The sequence below is a fragment of the Ochlerotatus camptorhynchus genome, unplaced genomic scaffold (genome assembly GCF_037179485.1).
Source record: "Ochlerotatus camptorhynchus isolate MF236.1 unplaced genomic scaffold, CSIRO-AGI_Acam_v1.1 ptg000021l, whole genome shotgun sequence".
Classification (NCBI taxonomy): Eukaryota; Metazoa; Arthropoda; class Insecta; order Diptera; family Culicidae; genus Ochlerotatus; species Ochlerotatus camptorhynchus.
Genome location: NW_027040513.1, coordinates 2,709,812 through 2,732,500, shown reverse-complemented (window position 1 = coordinate 2,732,500; position 22,689 = coordinate 2,709,812). Strand labels below are relative to the sequence as shown.

The following is a 22,689-nucleotide window of genomic DNA, read 5'->3' as shown; positions in this document are numbered from 1 at the left end:
CAAAGGTTTAGTGCCATAAAATGCACATTCCGCGCCCATTAAATTATCAATACTGGTCATACCTACGAGAGTGCTGCAATTTCAGAGAAGCACATCTGGTGTTCGGCTAGTCCTAACTATAGTAAACTAGTTTGCTCACGCTTTAGATCTTCCCAGAAAACGGCGACGTCAAATCGAAATTTACGATTTTAAATATTTTTTCGCTCTCCGAACATAATATTTCTATATAATTAGTTTTCTCAGCCCCATGAATGATGCCCAGAGTGGAGAAAAATGCGAGACATCTGCTGCAAGATGTTGGGAACCACTTCCGTTGTGCTGCGCTGGGCTACCACCGTTGGTCGCCACCGCCGCCGCCACAGCAGAGTGATCAGACAGTCATAATGAATGAAAATATTTTACGATTCCGTCTCACCCCGGGAGGCACGTGCTTGGTACTGACAGATTTCGGACGTAAACTTATTCCGCCGTTAAGGATCAAGATAGCTTCAAAATTGTTTAATTCTCAAAGAATGCTTGAAGAGATTTCACAATGGAATTTCAAAGAAATTTCGGAAAGTCAACATGCGCAACATTTGGAGAATTTCTGGGATTCAACACGTTCCTAACAATCAGTTCGATGACCGATCGTGATATTTGACCAGTTTCAAATTTTGCATATCGATTGAAAATATCGAATTGAACGCTCCATGCACGGACTTATATCTCGCTCATTACCCGCCCCAAGGCAGCTTGTTGTGGCAAGTGATGCGTGGAATGCCAAACAAGCCGGAAAATTATGTTTATCAGATGTGCTCGGGAATGTTTGCTCGTGTGGGCCATCATATCGGTTTGAAATACGGTTCGATGGCAAGGAAGAAAAAAAGAAGACCCGCCAAAAGTGGGTGTGTTTTGTTTACATTTTACGCCATGAATCATCATCCTCCCTTTAAGGAGGGAGGCATAAGGCGTCCTTCAGCTTCTTCGACGTGGGAAACTTTCAGAAAACACCACTTTATCATCAAACCCTCTTGGTTGATGAACGATGTCCAACTTATCATATCCCCCAATTTTCTTCAACCTTGAAGTCACCCTCCGCCTCGGTTGCTCAGAGCTGGATCTGTCACTCCATCGGAAAAGTTTTCCAACATCATTTTCCCGCCGAAGAGAAATCTTCATAAAATCCAAGTGGATGAGTGAGAGTGTCTCATCCTTCCAAAAATATCGCCACTTGCGCCGCGCCACGCAGCGATCTGATGTGAGAGATGGTGATGGCGGTGATGATGATGATGATGATGACGACGACGACGACGACGACGACGATGATGATCTTTCGCCTTGATGTTGGAAGTAATCTCGCGGAATCGGACACGAAACGCGACGTGTTCGCTATTTTTATTATTCGCTTGGCTGACTGGGGCCGGTTGACTCTAACTGGTGTCTAAAACACGGACGGTGCGCTACGGCTCAGGCCAGTGGCAGCGTGTTCGGTTAGAGCTGGCTTTTCCTTCGGTTGACACTGCAGTCGGATGACCTATTTTATTCTAGATAAAATTGGACAATTTTAAAGGGAGCCAAAATTACTTCTATTTACTCTCTCAAATGTTCCCAAGCAGGGCGGTCAACGTGAAAGATTTCCATCTTGGACAATTGTTTTCTTTCACCAGGTTAAATTTCTGTTGACTGCTCTTGTTATATGAATGAAGAGTAGTATTGTAATAGTATTGCTAAAGCACAGTAGATTCCCTCGATAGAATATTTAAAAACCAACCGATTTTTCAATGTAAGTACCCAAACTAAATTGGGTTGACAGACAAAAGGTAGACAGACAAAAATTCGAATGACAAAACGTCGAATGACAAAAGATCGAAAGGACAAAAGGTCAAATGAATAAAAGGTCAAATGCTGATAAGTGGGAGAAATGGTCGAATGATGATAAGTGGGAGAAAAAGTCGAATGTACAAAAGGTCGAATGGACAAAAGGTCGAATGATAAAAAAGGGAGATAAACATTCGAATCGAAAACACGTCGAATGATGAAAAGAGGGATAAAATATTGAATGAACTGAAGGTCGACTGATGAGAAGGGGGACAAAAGGTCAAATGAACATAAGGTCGAATGGGCAAAAGTTCGAATGATTCAAAGAGCAACAAAAGGTCAAATGATGAGTAAGAATCGATATCTGTGTGTATTATTATATTGTTCACATTTAAAATCAAAACCTGTCCTCGGATATATTCCAAATGTTCGTTTTGCCGAGAATACGTAAAATTATCTTCAAAATGAAATCGACCACTCTGTTAGGAGCGCATGTAAAGTGAAAGTGTTGGCCAATCAGAAAAGAAGGTTGAAATAGAGGGCGATTTTCAACCATAGGTAAGAATATTGTGCGTGCTTTGGTTTCATTTAGTCGTTGTTATTAAATGTGTTCTAATTCTTTTTCTTCTTTAAAATCTCAGTCATTATTACAAATTCTGGAAAAAATACATGATTTTTGCATAAAGTCATTTGGAGTAAAAATTGAAAAACGTGTTAAAAGCTCAAATATTTCAAAAAGTATTGGAAATGGATGTAATGTCGGTCTAAATGCCCCTAAATTGGGCCCATATTAGATTCAGCAATCGTCTAATCTTAGGCCAACATTAGAGCCATTTCCCCTATATCTTTTTTTTTAAATAACAAAAAAATAATTTTTCTAAAAAAAAACTATTTTTTTTAAATTTTTAAAATTTTGGACACTTGAAAATTGTTAAAATTGTTGAACAAAAACTATTTGAAACTATTGAATATATTTAAATTTATGTTAGTACACTGTATTTTATGTAATTTCCACACATGAAACAATATTTGTGACATTCTAAACCGTTATCTGCACAAAAGTCACTTAAAAGAGCTGGTTAACAAGAAGTTTAAAAATGTAACCAAAAATTGATGTTCTACGATTTTTGTTAATTTTCAAGTGTCCATGGTTTTCAATACTACTAAAGTTAATAATTTTTTTGAGCTATATTTAAAAAATAAATTATAAATATTGAAGATATACTTTTTTGTATGTTTCAGTTTTAACATTGTTTGGAATTTTTACTCAAAATGACTATAAAAAAAAAAATACCGTGTATATTTTCCACATAATTACATTTCTTTTCGAAACAACTTTGTCTCAGACGTCATTACGATCAGATATGACGTTTTCATGCTACAATGTATTGAAAAATGTAGAAGAAGACATTTTTCGTAAAATTACAAGATTCAAAATGGCCGAATTTTTGCAAAAATGTGAATGATTGCCTATAATACATAATAATGGAAAGTTTCATGCAAATCGGAGAAGGTCGAGTCTTAAATTTTAATTTTTTATCCCATTTGGCTTGGAACTGGTCATATTCGACTTTTTGTTCCTCTTTGGGTCATTCAACCTTTTGTCCCTCATTGAACCATTCGACCTTTTGTCCATTCGATGGTTTGTTCCCCTTCTCAGCATTCGACCTTTTGTTCTCTTCGCATCATTCCACCATTTGTCCATTCGACCTTCTGTCTCCCTTATCATCATTGGACCTTTAGTTAATTCGACCCTTAGTCTATTCGAGCTTTAACCCATTCGGCCTTTAGTCCATTCTACCTTTTTAACCTTCTACCTTTTGTCCTTTCGACCTTCTTCCATTTGAGGTTTTGCTATTCGATGTTTTGTCTTTCGACCATTTCTAGATAGAGCTGGAATTAGGGTGTAACAGGTTTTCTAAATAATGACTTCTCTAAATGATTTACAGAAAGTCAAAGCTCCCCTACGCAAATCAATATAACCTGCGGCTAGGGGAAATATACACTTATCCGATGTTTATGTTGATTTGCGTTGGCTTACCTTGGATTCGAAGAAATCATGGAGAGAAGGCCTTGTTTACAAAAGCTGTTACGTCCTAATTCCAGCTCTATCTAGATTTGTTCCACAACCTTACCGGTTTAGGGACAAAAGGTTGAAAGACAAAAGGTCAAAGGGACAAAAGGTCGAAAGGGACAAAAAATCGAAAGGACAAATGGTCGAAAGGGACAAAAATCGAAAGGACAAAAGGTCGAAAGACCAAAAGCTGATGAAAGTATTCTTAAATTGATTTGTCATGAAGCAAAATCTCAAAATTGAGCTGAAATGCAAATTATTAGTACTGCTATTATTTTGAACAATTTTACCTAGTGTCTCAGTTTCCGGCAGGTGATTCCAAAAATTTGGTATTTTGTAATCGTAAAATTGAACATATTTGTAGTTCAGTGGCGAACGTTTCAGCTCAATTGACCTTAAGAGAACAACAGCTTGTTAAAGTTGACCATTTTGTATGGAAATCGGTATGCGCTTCTATTTCATTGAACACAGGTGTAATAAAAATTACTATCTATTTAATATACTTTTCTTATAAAGTTTAATATTGAGAATTATTTGAGATACTGTGATTAAAATTTACATTTAAGGCCTTGTGTTTTAAGAATGTACACTTCGAACTTTGAAAAACATGTGAGTTCTAGGATTTGAAAAATTGATGAGAAATCAAAATCTTATATTTTTATTGGATTTTCCATTCTTTTAGCATTTTGAAAAACTAAGATGAGATATTAGAATCTTATATTTTTCAGAGGTTTTTCCTTCTTTTATACGTGAGCAGTGCTTTAAAGGGTGTCCCACATCAAATTGTATCACGAAAAAAAACGCTGTAGAAAATTTCCTAGTCAACCGATTCTTTTCAAACTTTCAGACACTAAAATATAACCCGTTAGTTAGCTTTTGGATTATTTATTTTATTCAAATTCAATACCATAACCGTACGCTCCTCACCTTACACTTAACTCCACTCATTAGGTTCTGTACAACATCTGGCTGCAGCTTCTTCTGTACGGAAACCTACTTTTCTTCATGTCTTCCTCAGATTTGACCTCCTTGGGATGCTTCCATAGTGCCTGCTTCATAATAGCCCAGTATGTTTCGATAGGCCTTAGTTCCGGTGCGTTGGGAGGAGAGGGGGTTCATGTCCTTGTGTACGAAAGTGACCCCGTTGGCTTCGTACCACTCCAGGACAACATTTGAATAGTGGCACGAAGCTAGATCCAGCCAGAAGTTCGTAGGGCCCTCGTGTTGCATCAACAGAGGAAGCAGACGCTTCTGTAGACAGTCCTTGAGGTAGATCTCTCCGGTTACAGTCCCGGTAGTCACGAACGGCGCACGCCGTTTGCCACATGAGCAGATCGCTTGCCAAATCATGTATTTCTTGGCAAACTTTGAAAGTTTCTACTTCCTTACTTCCTCCGGAACATCAAACTTGTGCTGGGCGGTGAAGAACAGTAGCCTCGGAAGCTGCCGGAAGTCCGCCTTGACGTAAGTCTCATCATCCATGGTGAGACAATGAGACTTCGTCAGCATATGGGTGTACAGTTTCCGGGCCCGTGACTTTCCCACCGTGTTTTGCCGTTTGTCACGATTTGGAGCATTCTGCACTTTGTACGTATGCAGTCCCACATCCCTGACCGAAGCATTGGGATTCCGCTTAAACGCTTTCACGACACGCTTGTGATCCTGATAACTAATAGAACATCCATTATGACCGCATTTCTACTTCCGTTCGATGCTCAGAGTTTCGTAGTAACGTTTAATCACACGACTCACCGTTGACTGCATGATTCCGAGTTGTTTTCCGATGTCCCGATGAGAGAATTGATGATTTTCCAGGTAGGGTAAAGAACTACTTCGGCCTAATCGCCCATTTTAGGCCTATCGAGCAGAAAACTTCAAATAAATCCATAATTTTAGAGTTAACAAGTCAATTATGCGTTTGGTACGATACTTTAGTTAATAAGCTATGGAACGAAGTCAATGAAAACGCGTGATATGAAGGTTTGCACCCATTATTCCCAAAAACAAAAGAAGCGCTCTGACCGAATCAATTTTTATCTTCATCCGATAGGTCGAAGTGAATTCAATTGCGTTTCAAAGGCGTTTCAATGCGTTAGGCCGAGTTTAAAATCCGTAGGCCGAGTTTGGCGTCAAGAAGCAATGTTAGATTTTTGACAATATCTCAACGATTGATTTCTCTTTTTCAAATCTTACGGTACGTACGGAGAGGTAAATAAATTTGAAAGCCATCAGTAATAATAACATTTCGTTTGGTTCTAAACTGCGCTAGATTAAGAAAGACTAAGTGCGGGTTGTGCTTAATAAGCCGGAAATGGGGTAGTTAACCCTATTTGCGCAAAATCAATTCGCGACGCTGCTTTTCGGGTGACGCCATTTTTCCAACTTTCGAAAAACTGAAAGCGATAAATAAAAAAAAAAAACAGAGTAAACAATACACTCTAAACTACTTCTACCCAAATTTTCAAGAGAAAATACGCAATGGGTAATTTTCTACAGCGTTTTTTTCCGTGATGCAATTTGATGTGGGACACCCTTTAACACTCCGAACACGATGCCTCCGGTAAAATGTGTAACGGAAATTTGCAATGTTTGAAAAATCATAGCTCAGTCATTTATTGATTAATTTCAAATCTATTGACATCACTTGAAACAACAGACTTTAAAGATGTATTTTTAAATTTTTGTAAGTATTTTTAGATTTAAAATCTATTGATAAATTTGCTGAACAATGATTTTTCAAACATTGACAATTTGCCGTTACATATTTTACCGGAGGCATCGTGTTCGGAGTGTTAATGTATAAAATAACAATTAAGTCAACTTTACATTTCTAGATGTTCTATAGCTTGATATTTCTTCCTACCTCGATGATTTGGGCAATCCGTTCAGATTTCCATAGATCAAATTCTCTATAGCTCGATATTCACTCTATCTCGATCTTTCTCTAAGTCGATGGTCTCTAGGATAAATTCGGGAACAAATTACTCTCCATACGTCAATGGAAAAATATAGTTCACCTGTTTTTCTACGTTTGAAGTAAGCGATCGAGTTTTGATTTGGATATGGGATAAACAAATACATTTTCTGAACCAGAAGTGGATCTAGCATCGTACTAGTAGGCTAATAAATTACTGTTATGAATGTCGTTCTATGCCTATCTCGATGGTTACTTCAATGTCGAGAAATGGAAAGTTGACTGTACAATTAACTCTTCTTTAAATTACACTCATTCTTCCAACATAAAAAAAAAACAATTATTTTTGGGATCTCAACCTTTTGTCCTTTTCGACTTTTTGTCCTTTTCGACCTTATGTCGTTTCGACTAGAGAGGATCTAGTATAAGAGAGGAGCGTACTGGCTGGTTTTGAGCCAAACGAACTGTCAAATCCAGAGCCAATCGTGCAGCGCCTATCTTGATTGCACTGGCAGTGTTGCTAGAAAACACCTAGGCCTAGGTTGCCAAGGCAGTTAGTTTTGAATCCGATCCTCTCTTATACTGAGGACAAATGCAGCCTATTTGCTAGGCACTTCTTAAGCGTCTTCACGAATGACTCCCCATCGCAAGCAGAAATTGAGCGAGCCGTCCGTGATGTGCCAACCGACGTCGTAAACATGGATGTTTTTGTCGTAGATGTACAAATGGTTCTCTCTGTGATGAGTAAAACCAAATCATCATTTTCACCAGGTCCGAGTGTTATTCCATCTGCAGTCCTAAAAAAATGCTCCGATATCTTAGCTGCTCCGTTGTCCTTGCTCTTCAACCTGTCACTTCGTCAACAGAAATTTCCCGCACTATGGAAACGGTCTACTATGTTCCCTGTTTTCAAGAAAGGAGACAAACGCAATGTGGAAAACTACCGTGGGATTACCTCACTTGGGGTTGAATCTAAGGTGTTTGAGTCGCTGATAAATGAGAGATTGTTTGCTTCCTGCAAGCATTACATAAGTAGGGTAGGATGGTGCAAAACGCACCGTTTAAGCAAAATCGTCAATTGCTGGCGTATGGAAGCTAAAATCAAGAAGAAAGTAATGGTGTTTGGTTCATTACCATGTTTTCTACGAAGATCAAGTGATTTCGAACTATAGAACGATGCATTTTCATGATTTTCAAGGTATTTTATAAATTGGTTCCAATATGATAGCGGGGCAAAACGCCTGATTCATGGTGATCTGACGCCTGATGATTATTCCTTTATGTTACATCAGAAATAAGGTCGCAATAGAGTGTTAAGCTGTGATTCATTAAGTAAAACATCTAAAAAATATACGAAAAGTGATTTAGTTCAATTTTTTGCGATATATGCTGTTAAAAGCTTAATTTGAAGTCGACGATTTTAACAACTGTATCATATTTTGCACAAAATGCTATTTTCTAAGGGAATCAGTAGGTCAAAATATGATTTTAGGATCAAGAATCAATTGTGAAACCTCTAGTTGAAAACAAACACAATCCGTTACCCGGAAAATGCATCTGAGGAAAAGTTATCGCTGTTTTTCTATAAGTGGGCATTTTACCCCAGGGGTGCATTATGGGCTGTTCTCCCTTACATGTCAACATGGTTTCTTTCCTGGCCGCTCCGTGGAAACTAATCTCGTCAGCTTTACGTCGTTCTGTATGGAAAATGTATGCAAGAAACTTCAAGTGGATGCCATCTACACTGATCTTAAAGCTGCGTTTGATAGAGTTGTGCACGACGTTCTGCTAGCAAAGCTTGACAAAATTGAATGTTCTGTTTCCTTCTGCAGCTGGCTTAGATCGTACCTCGTGCAACGTGAAGTTACTGTATGCATTGGAAACTACTCATCGTACTGTTTCTCGAACAGATCAGGAGTTCCACAGGGTAGCACTTTGGGACCAATGCTCTTCTCTTTATTTGTGAACGATGTAACGTTTATTCTACTACGAGGAGGTAAATTGTTTTTTGCCGATGACTTGAAGATTTATCTAGTCGTTCGAGGCTATGCCGACTGTTTAGAACTACAAAACCTTCTTGAAATCTTTAATGATTGGTGTGAACGTAATTTTATGGTCCTGTGCGTCTCAAAGTGCTGCGTAATTAGTTTCCGTCGAACTAGGACTGCTATTTTGTTTGATTATAACGTTGCTGGAACTGCAGTTCAACGTGTCGATCACGTTAAAGACCTCGGTGTCATGTTGGATGAAAAGCTCACATACACTCGCCACTTCTCAACCACGATCGACAAAGCTAATCGACAGCTTGGATTCATGTTCAAGATATCTAAGGAATTTCGTGATCCTCTGTGTTTTAAAGCCCTTTACTGTTCATTGGTACGCTCACTACTGGAATTCGCGAGTGTAGTCTGGAATCCCTACCAAGCTGTATGGAGTGGACGATTCGAAGCTGTTCAACGCAAATTCGTCAGATACGCACTGCGCTATCTTCCATGGAGTGACCCGCTGAATTTACCACCGTATGCTGACCGCTGTCGTTTACTGGGTTTGGATACTCTTGCTAAGCGACGAAACATATCGCAGGTCGTCTTCGTTACTAAAGTTTTACTCGCAGAATATGATGTTCCTGAGTTACTGGCCAAAATTAATCTGTATGCTCCTGCCCGAACACTCCGTCCGAGAACCTTGCTACATGAAGTAGTACATGCAACCAACTATGCTGCAAACAGTTCCTTTGTCGCCATGATTCATCAATTCAACGAAGCCTCTGACCTATTTGACTTTGACATCAATGCCTCGATGTTTCGTCATCGTTTGCTGTTGACCAATTTTTAATTTTTAATGAGTGACTACATTTAGATTTAAGTGTTTCATTGAGACTATCAAGTCAGATGGACTATAATAATAATAATATACTAGACCTTCTGTTTTTCGAACTTTTGTCATAGATTCGTCTTCACTACTATTTTAAAAATCTACCAGCGGAGAGGGTGTTCACTAATTCAGATATATAAAGGAAACTTCGTAAAAGTTCTAGAACCGTTGTAGAACTTCAAGGAACTTCGAAGTTCAGGAAACTTCGTAGATCATTAGAAATGTTCGTAGAAGGGAACTGCGTAGTTCAAGAAACACAGTCAACTTTGTAGATCTTCGGCGAACTGATGCTTGCCTCGATGATGCCGACACCACCACCGCTGCCGTTGGATGCCACGTGTTCCCTCGTCGCTGGATCGCTTCACCCTCCGATTCAAAACGGGGTGCTAGGTCGTGTGTTGACGTAGGACCGGTTCAGCGCATCTGGGAAGCGGTTCACTGTGCACAATCTTCACACACTTCGAGAGGAATTCAACCTAACTCGCACCGTGACCCTTTGTCTAAACGGTTTTTACTTCACGGACAGTTCTTCAGGGTGTCGACTTAAACTTCACAAACCGGAAGACGACCTCTCGGAATTCTAACCTGGCCTCAACATTAGTGATAAGGAGGTCCAGTTTACCACCACGTGGTCACTAAAGCGCACACTACCGTGTATTGTTCTTGGCGAGTTAGGTTGCACTTGGAGGTAAGCCGCTTTAACGTTTCTATAGAGATCAACCGGCAAGAGTAATTGACACTGGCTGTCCAGTGTTTCGCTTCCCAGGATAAAAGAGACCTCTATTAAGGATCGGGGACCCGTATATAGAAGTGTCGGTTTTGAATATAGGTAGCCATATAGGTTTTTCTCTCTTCGTGCAGTGGAGCCACCTGATTCCCTGCGCTAGCTAGATTTTCGAAAACCCTATCTGCACAACTCCTATCTGACTCGTGTGGTTGTGAGTCGTCTCATTTGACGATACATTCGATATTTTTATCGTGCTGCTCGTCTTTTGGAATGATTTTTTTTTCCAAAATTAAGCGTGACAACTGTTCACAACTTCCTCGGTCTATTTTATTGAGTTTTCTACTTTACGATAGTTCATCAAATAGAAATAAATTTAAAAGGTTTTAATTTATATAATTCAATAAATTCTTGCATGACATTTATATATAAATAAAATGATTCGGTATTTCATGAGGCAAATATGACACAAATATATAGTATATAGGGTTGAAAAATTCGTCGAAAGTTACAAACTGTATATAAATTAAACAAATTTTGTAGAAACTCGGGCAACTTCGTTAAAGTTCAGAAGCTTTGTTTTAACTTCAGGCAACTTTGAAAAACTTCAGGGGCTTTGAAAATTTTCAGAGAACATCGTAGAAATTTAGGAAACTTCGAAGAAATTTGAGGAGCTTCATAGAGCTTCATCGAACTCCGTTGATATTCAGGGAACTATGTACAAATTCAGGAAAACTTCGAAATCGGAGCTGAGCACAAGTTTGTGGAATTTTGTCTAATTTCAGAGAAGATCATAAATGTTTTTTTTTCCTTGCTTTGTTTTCCGTCGATCTTGTTTTCCGTACCTAGTACCAATGCTACAGACGCATGGGATGCAGCTCTCACACCTGGACTCTACCTATCGATTCATCAACTCATGGACCGGGCACCAACGGCTTTATTTCCCTTACGAAGGCGCCGACTAGGACTGAATTCAGGCCACCAGGGGTGGGAGGTAATCATGCCTCATAAAAGTTCGTTGACCTTTTATAAACTTCAGCGCACTTCGTTGAAGTTTCATAGTCTTGGAATTTTTAAGGGAATTCCGTAGATGTTCAAGAATCTTCAGGGATCTTAATAGAAAATCAACGAACTTGCTAAAAGTTTAGGCAACACCGTAGAAATGCAGCGAAGTTCATCGTTGTTTAGTGTACTTTGTAGAAGTTTACAGAATTACGTATCGATTTTGAAATCTTCGTAGGAGTTCAAGGAGTTTTGTCAATGGAACTTCAGAGATCTTTGTATCAATTTATGGAACTTCGGAGCAGTTTGTACGCTACTTTATAAAGCTCAAAAAATTTGCTGGAAATTTTGGATTTTTCGTCCAGTTTCAGGGAACTACACAGATGTTCAGGAATATTCGAAAAAAGGTCCAAGGTTTTCTCGGAAGTTCAAGCATTTTAAAGATGTTCTGGGATCTAGATAGAATTAAGAGAGCTTGAAAAAACTACAAGGGACAGCCCTATGGGGCTGTACGCAATTGTGACGTAGGACTACCTGGTCTTATATAATAAATCTGCATTTGTTAACTAGGAGCTTATGTTTTGTGTAGGAATAGGAATTTGAGCAGGGTTCTCTGTTTATACTCTTTAGTATGACACGCTTGACATAGATGGCCCACAGCGACTCACGAAGAGCTACTGATTCCTATCAATAGCGGTGCGGCTTCTTCCCCCTTGTAGGCAGCCTTTCGTTGTGTACTGGAGAACAAAGTTCAACGCCACGTGCCGAAAGCACTGATGAGGGACCGGACACCACCACACAAGGTGATTGGAACTGAATCCGATCAGCGGTTGAAGCCAGCCTTGGTAGCTACACAGCAAAAATTCATAATTTTAATTGTCCCATCACCACGCGGTGATTGAATAAAAGACTGGATGGAATTCAACTTTGAAATCTGTGTTAGGGAAATCGCTTTTTGCAGGCAATCGGTGATAATTTTAATTATCATAGCAACAGTTGCACATTCGAGAAATTTTCAATAGTGAAATTTTGAAAAATGATAAACTCTTTTAACAGATTTAACAGATGCGTCGAAATATTTCTGATCGATTGGTGATAAAATTATTGAAATTGGTCTAGGGGCAGCTGAGTTATTAACTTTCAAAATCTTTCATAATTTTGTTACATGTTCCATTTTCGGTTTTCACAAAGTGTACCCCCATAAAGTAATAACAGACGTAGTCTTACGTCAAAAAAAATGTGATTGGGAAGAACTGATTGAACTGATGTCTAAGACAAAGTTACGCGGTGGGAGTATTTTGGTTCTGTATGGCACTACACCCGCTGCAAGTTCTCACAAGGATACGATGTTAAACCGTCAAACCTATCCGAATAGGCTTACTTGCCGCTAGCATTGTTAAAAGGGATCCATGACAAAAAGTGACCTATTTATTTATTTATTCACAAGCTCCCGCACTCACTTGAATGAGAAACCGGCGCCCGCTACCTGTCTTCTGACTAAATAGCACCCACTTCGAGTGATCATCCTTTCGAAACGCAGCCAGTAAAAATCATGTCAATGTTCCTGACACATTTCCCGCGATCCGAGTGGATCTTGACACTTTGTCGGATTTTTCACAGTCACCCTCTTCCTTCGTGCCCGCCCATCGAAACCGCACCTCAAGCTCATATTTTTCATCTTTGATTCGGATACTTCGTGGGATTACCGAGCTACAGAGTGCTTCTACTCGGCATTTCGAAAGATGTCACGTCATGACGTGACCGAACGTCCCGGCGTTGTCCGATGAGAACTTTCCGATTCGCGGTTCATTTGTCATCTAACAGCAGCATCGCGTCACGTTTGCTCGGCTAATATTAATCTCGATTTTTTTTTCTGTTGACAAAGGTGACACAATCCACCGAAATTACCGGCGAGATTGAGCGGAGATCGTTCGGAAATTGGCTTACTCAATAAGCTCACCGACCGACTCACCGCCACCCATTGGATCTTTGGACGGGGGGGAAATATGTCCGTCAGCAGATCGTCAGATCTGGCGATTGAGAGGCTATCAACTAGAGTTTCTCGTTTTTCCTTCGCTCTTGCTTGAGACTCGGACGGACGGACTGATAGTTGGGGATCGAATCGCAGTTCATTTGCCAGCACGTTGTGGGTGCAGTCCGGACTGTTTCCCATCAGACGCACGTTTTTCACTTTGTTTTGTTTACCGCGCGAAAGCACAAACATCTGTTACAACAACCCGACCCACGACGGCCGCCGGTGGTGCGACTTTGACGATCGTTTTGTGGTCAGCTTGCGGTTATATCTATAGAATTTTTTGCTGGCTGGCTTGCCGGCTTAACATGAGCTATATTTCATGTTTTTATGATTGGGGAATTTTTAGAGTTTTTTTTTATCGCGCTCTATAAACAAGGTAAACAAACAAACAGCGGTGCATAAAATGAGAAGAGTCACTTTCTTTCGATCTTTTTTTTTGTTTCTAACTCATGTCTGGCAGATATTTGTTACGACCCAGGAACTGCTCGTGTCAAACAGCAATTATTTGCGCTTGTCGGATATTTTGCCTTTACGTAATGCAGCATTGTGCATGATGCATTGTATATTAATGACGGTGACCCCCGAGGGCCATCCGTAAACCCAAAACCGGTCTCTTACTAAAAAAAAAAAAAAAATTGCTCATAATCAGTACGCCGAGAGCGACTCAACACTTTCACAATGGGAGTGTGTGCTGGCAAACAAATTTCTTCTTGCGCAGCACTTGGTCAGTCGTTGTTTCTCTCACAGGGCTCCCACTGAGATAATGAAGATCGGATGGAATGAACAAAGCGGTGGAAAAAAACATCATGCACAACACGAAAAACATGACCAACATATGTTCAGCGACCACCACCACCACCACCACCTCTACCTGTCACTGGAAAATGGGATTGAAATTGAAAGTTAACGATAATTGCCCACCGGTCGACCGCGGTCATCGGATGGATACGGCTTAGCTTCTGTGGTCAAGTGAAATTCGATCGAAGGAGAGTAATCTCAATCTGACTTCATGTGCGTGTGACGGTTTGTGTCGGTAGGGTTGACGAATTTTGGTTAAAGTTTGGTTAAATTTGAAGTGACGGGTTTCTTATTGAATTGTCATACCTATGGCAATTCTGTAACAAATTTACAAACGACTCAGTCATAAGCATAACTAGCATGTTGGGTTTGAGGGGGAGGGCATGCATGCTTGACATACACAGTTTTGGGCACGAACTGCTCATTTGCTAATAACTTTGCACACAGTTGACAAAACATAGTTCTTTTTGAAGCAGTCGATAAAATAGAGTTTAAGCTTGTTATAGATACGTTTAAAAGTAGATTTTAATTATAGTAATAAACTGTATTTATTTTGCGTTGTAAAAATAAAGTGAGAAATGCTCGCTGCAAATCTCGGACTTTAAGTGTGAAAATTCATTGGTGTTGATTCAAATGTTAAGATTTACCTACTCTTTGCATATCGGGGGAAATGGATGTAATGTCGGCTTAAATGCTCCTAATTTGGGCCCATACATAAATTCAGCAATCGACTAAATTTTCAATAGCGACCAAAAATATCCATTAGTACTGTCCCAATGACGCGTTCATCTATATAAAATTGATAAATTTTATCAATTATCAATTTTCTCTAGTACCGTATTCAGTAGTTTGTCGCAAAAGCTTTGAAAATAGAATGCTCCCTGAAATTCAATCTGATTTGCTTTAGAGCTCCATTAGATTCTACTAAAAATCCCTATGGTAGTCTCTTCAGAACTTTTCAGAACCTTTCATAACTAGCGTAGGATTCACTTTTAGTTTCCCTAAAACATTTCTAGAAATGCTTCTCGAAATGATCATACATTTATATAAAAATTCCATTGGTTACAACAAAATAATATAAAATTTGACAATCAATATCTTATGATGATATTGGCAAGCTATGCGCTATAACAAGTTAATAGCTTATTCTGCAATCAATGCATAATTTGCTAATTTTTTTTTTTAATTTTTTTTTTAACTCTTTATTTGTTCCTAATTCAAAATAAATTACATTTCATTTTTAACCTAGGTGCTCCAGTTACTACAGTAACTTACCAGCCTTAATTGTTATGATATATATCTAAGTGTTTTTACATTGTTCCTGTCTTGGCAATTCAGTATTTTAAACAGGTTTTTTAAACCTGCATGTCAGTATAACAATTGATATCTTAAAACTAAAAACTAAAACTAAATCTTATCTAAGTATAAAGGGAATTAATCGTTGCAATTGAGGATTGCAACGATTTTTGCCTGAAATTATTAATTATTTTGTTGGCCATTTGTTCTAAAGTCTCAACATTCGAAATTCTATGTACTTCGGTAGTACTGTACCAGGGAGGCAACTTCAAAATCATCTTCAGAATTTTGTTCTGAATCCTTTGAAGTGCTTTTTTCCTGGTAGTGCAACAACAAGACCATATTGGCACAGCGTAAAGCATGGCCGGTCTAAAAACTTGTTTAAATATTAGAAGTTTATTCGTCAGGCAAAGTTTGGATTTCCTGTTTATAAGAGGATACAAACATTTTATATATTTGTTACATTTGGCTTGAATGCCCTCAATGTGATCTTTAAAAGTTAATTTATGGTCAAGTATTAATCCAAGATATTTCACTTTGTTTGACCAGGAAATTGGAACTCCGTTCATAGTGACTATGTGACTACTACTAGGTTTCAAAAAGGAAGCCCTGGGCTTATGTGGAAATATTATAAGTTGAGTTTTGGAAGCGTTGGGAGAAATCTTCCATTTTTGTAAATAAGAAGAGAAAATATCTAAACTTTGCTGAAGTCTGCTGCAAATAACACGAAGACTTCTTCCTTTAGCGGAAATGCCTGTGTCATCAGCGAACAAAGATTTGTGGCAACCCTGAGGCAAATCAGGGAGGTCCGAAGTGAAAATGTTATACAATATAGGCCCAAGAATGCTACCCTGAGAAACTCCTGCTTTAACAGGTAATCTATTAGATTTGGAATTTTGATAATTTACCTGCAGAGTTCTGTCAGTTAAATAATTTTGAACTAATTTCATAATATAAAGTGGAAAATTAAACTTTTTTTCAATTTAGCAATCAAACCTTCATGCCAAACACTGTCGAATGCTTTTTCTATGTCTAGAAGAGCAACTCCAGTTGAGTGGCCTTCAGATTTGTTTGAACGAATTAAATTGGTAACTCTTAAGAGTTGATGAGTAGTTGAATGCCCATGGCGAAATCCAAACTGCTCATCTGCAAAAATTGAGTTCGTATTGATGTGAAGCATCATTCTATTCAAAATTATCTTTTCAAAAAGTTTACTTATTGAAGAAAGCAAACTTATTGGGCGGTAGCTAGAAGCTTCAGCTGGATTTTTATCCGGCTTCAAAATTGTAACAACTTTTGCATTTTTCCATTTATCAGGAAAGTATGCCAAATGGAAACATCTGTTAAATAATTTTACCAAGAAAGACAAGGTACTCTCTGGGAGTTTTTTGATGAGGATATAGAAAATTCCATCATCACCTGGAGCTTTCATGTTTTGAAACTTTTTAGTTATAGACCTTACTTCGTCCAAATCAGTCCCCCAGGAATCATCAAAAATATTTTCCCGAGAGAAAATATTCCGAAAATCCCGAGCAACCTGATTCTCAATAGGACTAGTAAGACCCAAACTGAAATTATGGGAACTCTCGAATTGCTTAGCAAATATCTGAGATTTTTCCAAATTTGTGATCAAAATTTTACCACCTTCTTTAAGCGCTGGAATTGGCTTTTGAGGTTTTTTCAAAATTTTTGTGAGTTTCCAAAAGTGTTTGGAACTCGGGTCTAATTTAGAAACATTATTTTCAAAAATTTTGTTCCTCAGGGCAGAGAATCGCTTTTTAATTTGTTTTTGCAAATCCCGCCAGATAACTTTCATGGCAGGATCGCGTGTTCTTTGATATTGTCTCCTACGGACATTTTTAAGACGGATCAAGAGCTGAAGATCATCGTCTATTATAATTGAATCGAATTTAACCTCGCATTTTGGTACTGAGGCAGCTCTTGCTTCAACTATAGAAGTAGTCAGAGATTCAAGAGCATAATTAATTTCATCTTTGGTTTGCAAAGGAATGTTTGGATCGAAGTTATATTCCATAAATGTTCGATATTGCTCCCAATCAGCCCTATGGTAATTGAAAGTAAAGCTGTTGGGATTAGAAATTATTTCTTGGGATATTTCAAAAGTTACTGGAAGGTGATCAGAACCGAAGTCAGCATGGGTAACCAATTGGCTACAAAGATGACATGAATCAGTTAAGGCCAAATCAATAGTTGAGGGATTTCTTGCAGAAGAAAAGCATGTTGGGCTGTTCGGATATTGAATAGTGTAATAACCTGCAGAACAATCATCAAACAGAATATTACCATTGGAATTGCTTTGAGCATTATTCCATGAGCGGTGTTTTGCATTAAAATCACCAATAATGAAGAATTTAGACCTATGTTTCTGGAGGTCACCCTTGAGAAAATTCTTTTTCTGGCCTACGCATTGGAATGGCAAATAGGCAGCTATAAACGTAAGTTGTCCAAATTTTGTTTCAACTGAAACTCCCAAAGTTTCAAAAACTTTGGTTTCAATTGAAGAAAGAATTTTATGTTTGATTCGTCTATGAATAATGATGGCAACGCCACCACAGGGTCCATCAAGACGATCATTTCTATAAATCAAGTAATTTGCGTCCTTCTTAACCTTATGGTCAGGTTTAAGGAACGTTTCAGTTATAACGACAATATGCACGTTATGAACTCGCAAAAAGTTAAATAGCTCGTCTTCATTATCTTTAAGAGATCGAGCATTCCAATTTACAATATTTAATGCTTTAAAATCCATTACTGAATTTTAAAGTCATGACAATATTATTTACAAATTTTACTCTAGTTTGAATAGCATCAAACATGGAGTTAGATTTAAGCATATCAGAAATCATGTCAATTAATGAATTCTGTAAAAATTCCATTTTAGGAGCAGTAATGCTTCCTAAGTCAAAATTGTCAAAATTTCCGTTAGAATTACTTTGGTTAGTATTTTGATTTCTACCCGCTGCAATAGCAGCATAGGTAGCTCCATTAACTCGCTGAATATTGTTAGCAGCGAGGGGAGTAGGTACAGATGAAACATTTGAAGCAGGGGCGATATTTGTACCTACGGGTACGAATGTAGAATTTGTTCCTCGCTGACCGTTGTTAACAGCAGAGGAATTTGTACCTGGTCGGAAACGTGGAGCGTTTCCTACCTGTCGGTTAGAACGAGATTGTAGGATCGCTTTGCGAGTCTTACATTCCCAAAAATTGGATTTGTGGTTTTCACCACAATTTGAACATTTAAATTTCTTAGGATCTTCCTTCACAGGACAGTCGTCCTTTGCGTGAGAGGAATCACCACAATTCATGCATTTAGCTGGCATGTAGCAATTTTTAGTTCCGTGACCCCATCCCTGGCACTTACGGCACTGAGTGAGGTTTTGGAAATTTCCTCCAGTCTTCCTGAAGTGTTCCCACTTCACTCGGACATGGAGCATAAGGCTAGCTTTTTCTAAGGCTTTAAGGTTGTTTAGTTCACTAGACTTGAAGTGAACTAAATAAAAATCATTAGAAATCCCGTTGCGCGATTCGCCAGGACGGGATTTCATTTTCATTTTGATTACTTGGAGTGGCACAACTCCAAGTAATTTAGCCAGTTCATCTTTGATCTGATCCAGGGATTCACCACTGGGCAGTCCTTTCATGACAACCTTGAACACACGTTCAGTTTTGGTGTCGTAAGTAAAAAATTTGTGCTTCTTCTCAGTAAGATACTTGAGAAGACATTTAAATCCGTCCAAGGTTTCAGCCAATACACGGCATTCACCCCGACGTCCAATTTGTAGTGAAAACTTAACTTTCACGAAATTCAAAAGTTCCATGCGAAGAGCATGGAAATCGGAACTGGTTATCACAATAGGGGGAATCTTTTCCTTCTTGGCATTAAGCCGGGAAAGTTTACTAGAATTTTTCTTGGATGATGGATCATTCTCATCATCCGTGAGCAAATCAAATTGATTACTCAAATTAATTTCTTCAGAAGGGGGGTCAAGAGTTTGCCCCTTTCTTTTGCATTCAGGCGCCATGGCGGCAGTAAATTTTTTATCCAAATCGACTTCCAAGCAGATTACTATAAGAATCTGAAGGATCGAAGAGGAATTTTCCAAATCGATATCCAAGAAGGATTACCTCGGGTAGGGTCCAAACAAGGATCGAAGAGGAATAAGAGGAGTTGAACAAGGTAGAAAATTTTTACAGGTTGAGCACTGAAAAGTGCTGTTTAAATTTGTTGTAGCTTTAGGTAGTAGTAACACTTCCTTAAGCAAAAAGCAAATAGATCCGCACGGCAAGAGAGCACGATGCGGACTGATTTGCTAATTTTGATATCATGCATAGGACTATGGGAATTCCATAGGCCTTAATAGCCATAACTGGTACACCTACCCTAGTCACTTTAACACTATTGGGTCATTCGTACCTTGTTCACGCCTAAGATTTTAACTCGTGACTTTGGCGTGAGAGGTATGAACATTAACCAAAATGTCGGGGCCGTCCCCGCCATGTACTTGTATTCATAAATACTCTTGGATTTCTACAACGAATTCACCTGACGTTCTTTTCGCAGGCTAATTGAATGCTTTTAAAAATTACGTTGAAATTCTCAACAGAAGCCCTTAAGACCATTCCAAAAATGGCCGCCACGTAGGCTTTAATTGCACTTCCACCTCAAATTTTCAATTACACAAATCACGGAAATTAGTGCCCCATTTCACCTGAAATTGCTACTGCATGTATGCTGCAGCGCTGCAAACGTTGAGTAACAGTTTCATTGTGGTACATGTCGTTGAAACTGATATGTGTGCACTTAAAGTTTCGAAGTGGGAGCGAGAATAAGGATCACACAGCGAAATACCTTAAATAAAACTTTCTAGAATTTACTAGGAGTTCTCTGCAGCATGTCCTTGAAATTACGCCCATTGATTAAATGGCAATGAAATTAATGTCGTGGAGAAGTTGATTGGAAAATCTCTTAGAATTCGCTCCTTTGCATTGTCGCCAATGAAAAGGACCGTTTTCACCCCCTCTCCTCACCAGTGTTGTGAAAATATCAAAAGATCTAATCTCACCAATGTGCATAATCTCATTTGAGTATCGTAAACCAAAAACTCAACACGCAAAAAACAGCCGATGATATTACAAGCTGTGATACGGTTGCTATGATATAATGCTAACAAAACTCCCTGGCTTCAATTCTCGCCAAACTGTGATTAGTGTGAGCTTCAAGATTTTTGCTGTACATCCGAACACGAAACGAAACTTCTATCATTGCTAGCAGCAGTAACTTCGTATCTGCCATCTGTGAAGCGTAAAGAAAGATAGCAAACAATGCTTTCTCTTTCTAAGAAAACGATGTGCAACGGAATCATTTTGGTGGTAACTCAACTCGTGGCTGCAATTTTACATGTTCTGAATAGTCTCGCAATATCAAAGGAGCTGGAAAAACAATATCATGCTTGATATTTTATTCCAATATCATGCGTGATATTCGGAGCCCGTGAGAGCGAAACAAAATCATTTGAGTGAGGATTATGCCATCACTGCTCCTCACTACGTCCCTGTGTATGGGAGATTTTCCTATGATTAAATATGAATCAAGATAATTTAAAACAAAAACGTTCACAGTGATCATTTTTGTAAATGCAATCGTTTTTGTGATATTTTGATAAAAATCAAAAATAAAAAAAAAATTTCATGAATTTCGCTTTTTAATAAATTTGGCGAGATCCTTCATATTCGCCTTCCTCAGCAACGAAATGGAAAGAGTAGGAATGTATTCGTATTGGATCATGCAAGCTGGGGTCCGAGAGGCAGGAAACTTCTCGATTTGAGAACTCGTTCAGGGGTTTATAGACTTCGAATTCAGTCAAAATTCCAGGATACTGACTGGCTCCACGCAAAAAAAAAACCGTTCCAAATTAGGGGAATTTACGTATTCTCGTCAATCTAAGCAGCGTCTGCACTTCTACTAGCATTTTCTCAGCGTCACGCACATATATGATGTGTCTGTTTGTTTACATTCATCTGCTGCTTGCTTCTCTATCCATTCCAATCGACAGAATTTTTCAAACGTTTTGAAAGCGTTTTTACAACGCTCCAAACTTCTCAGGTGAGTGTGACTATTGTCGGCAGCCTCTTTTTCGTCGGCAACCTTCCCATTAGAACTGCGTGTTAACCAGCTGTTCTATTATCGGCAACTCGAAATCAACCCCATTTTGTAGTGCGTATGCTTTATTTGAAGAAAAATGTAGCATTACTGGATTGCTCGATCGTTCAAATATAATCAGATTGAAGCTGAAAGGCTAAACAATTGTTTGGACACATTCAGGGAAGTGCGTTGATGGGAAAACATAGTGAAATTAACGTTTAAATTTTGGTTCCCGAAAACAGTCAATGGGTGCCGAAGCCAACATTTACCCTATATCAACTTCAGGTCATGAATTTCTGAACTGAAGTTAATTTTTCGTTTACGAATGTTTGTACATCACGAATGAAAATCATGGGATCGTGAACATTATTCTGCAAAATAAACGTAACGGTGAGCCAGTAAATGCATCACAGTCATAGAAACGTGAACTCTACACTGAAAACTAATCTTACTCACAGAGTGAGTCACTGTTACTCATTCGTATGGAGACATTTATAAAAGCGTAGGTTACTCATGCGCTGAGTTACCTACGCTTTTAGAAGGTTCTCCATATGAGTGAGTAACAGTGACTCACAACTGAGTAAAAGTGACTCGCACAGTGAGTTTGTTTAGTTTTCAGTGGATTCTGAAAATCATGGATTTGTGAACCTGATAATTGTGATGGACTGCCTTTGAAAAGTCAAATGATTTCGTTGCCTTGGTGGTACTTGAGCAGATGCTGTAATAGCTTCTGCCGGACCTCGGAGCCGATAAATTTGGATCCTTCCAATCTAACGATCTGCAGAAAATTCAACAGTTAATTCATCTATCCAAACTTGCAACCCATGTAAAACTCCCGAGCAAATCTTTTTCAACTCAACAATGGCAGGCATGCCAATTAAATGAGCCATCATTTCCGTTTTGGGTAAAATGCCGCACATTGAAGATCATTTTCATTTCGTGATAGTGACGAAAGCTGTTTTGCCAATATCGTCGTGAACGGTTGAGATTTTGCAGCCATCGTCAACTG

At 38.7% G+C, this 22,689-nt stretch overlaps 1 protein-coding gene across 1 annotated transcript in view; it reads left to right on the top strand.

The window, feature by feature from the left end:
- Pka-C3 (Protein kinase, cAMP-dependent, catalytic subunit 3) overlaps window positions 1-22,689 on the top strand; it is a 273,561-nt gene that overhangs the window by 34,981 nt on the left and 215,891 nt on the right. The gene's annotated exons all lie outside the window — the stretch shown is intronic.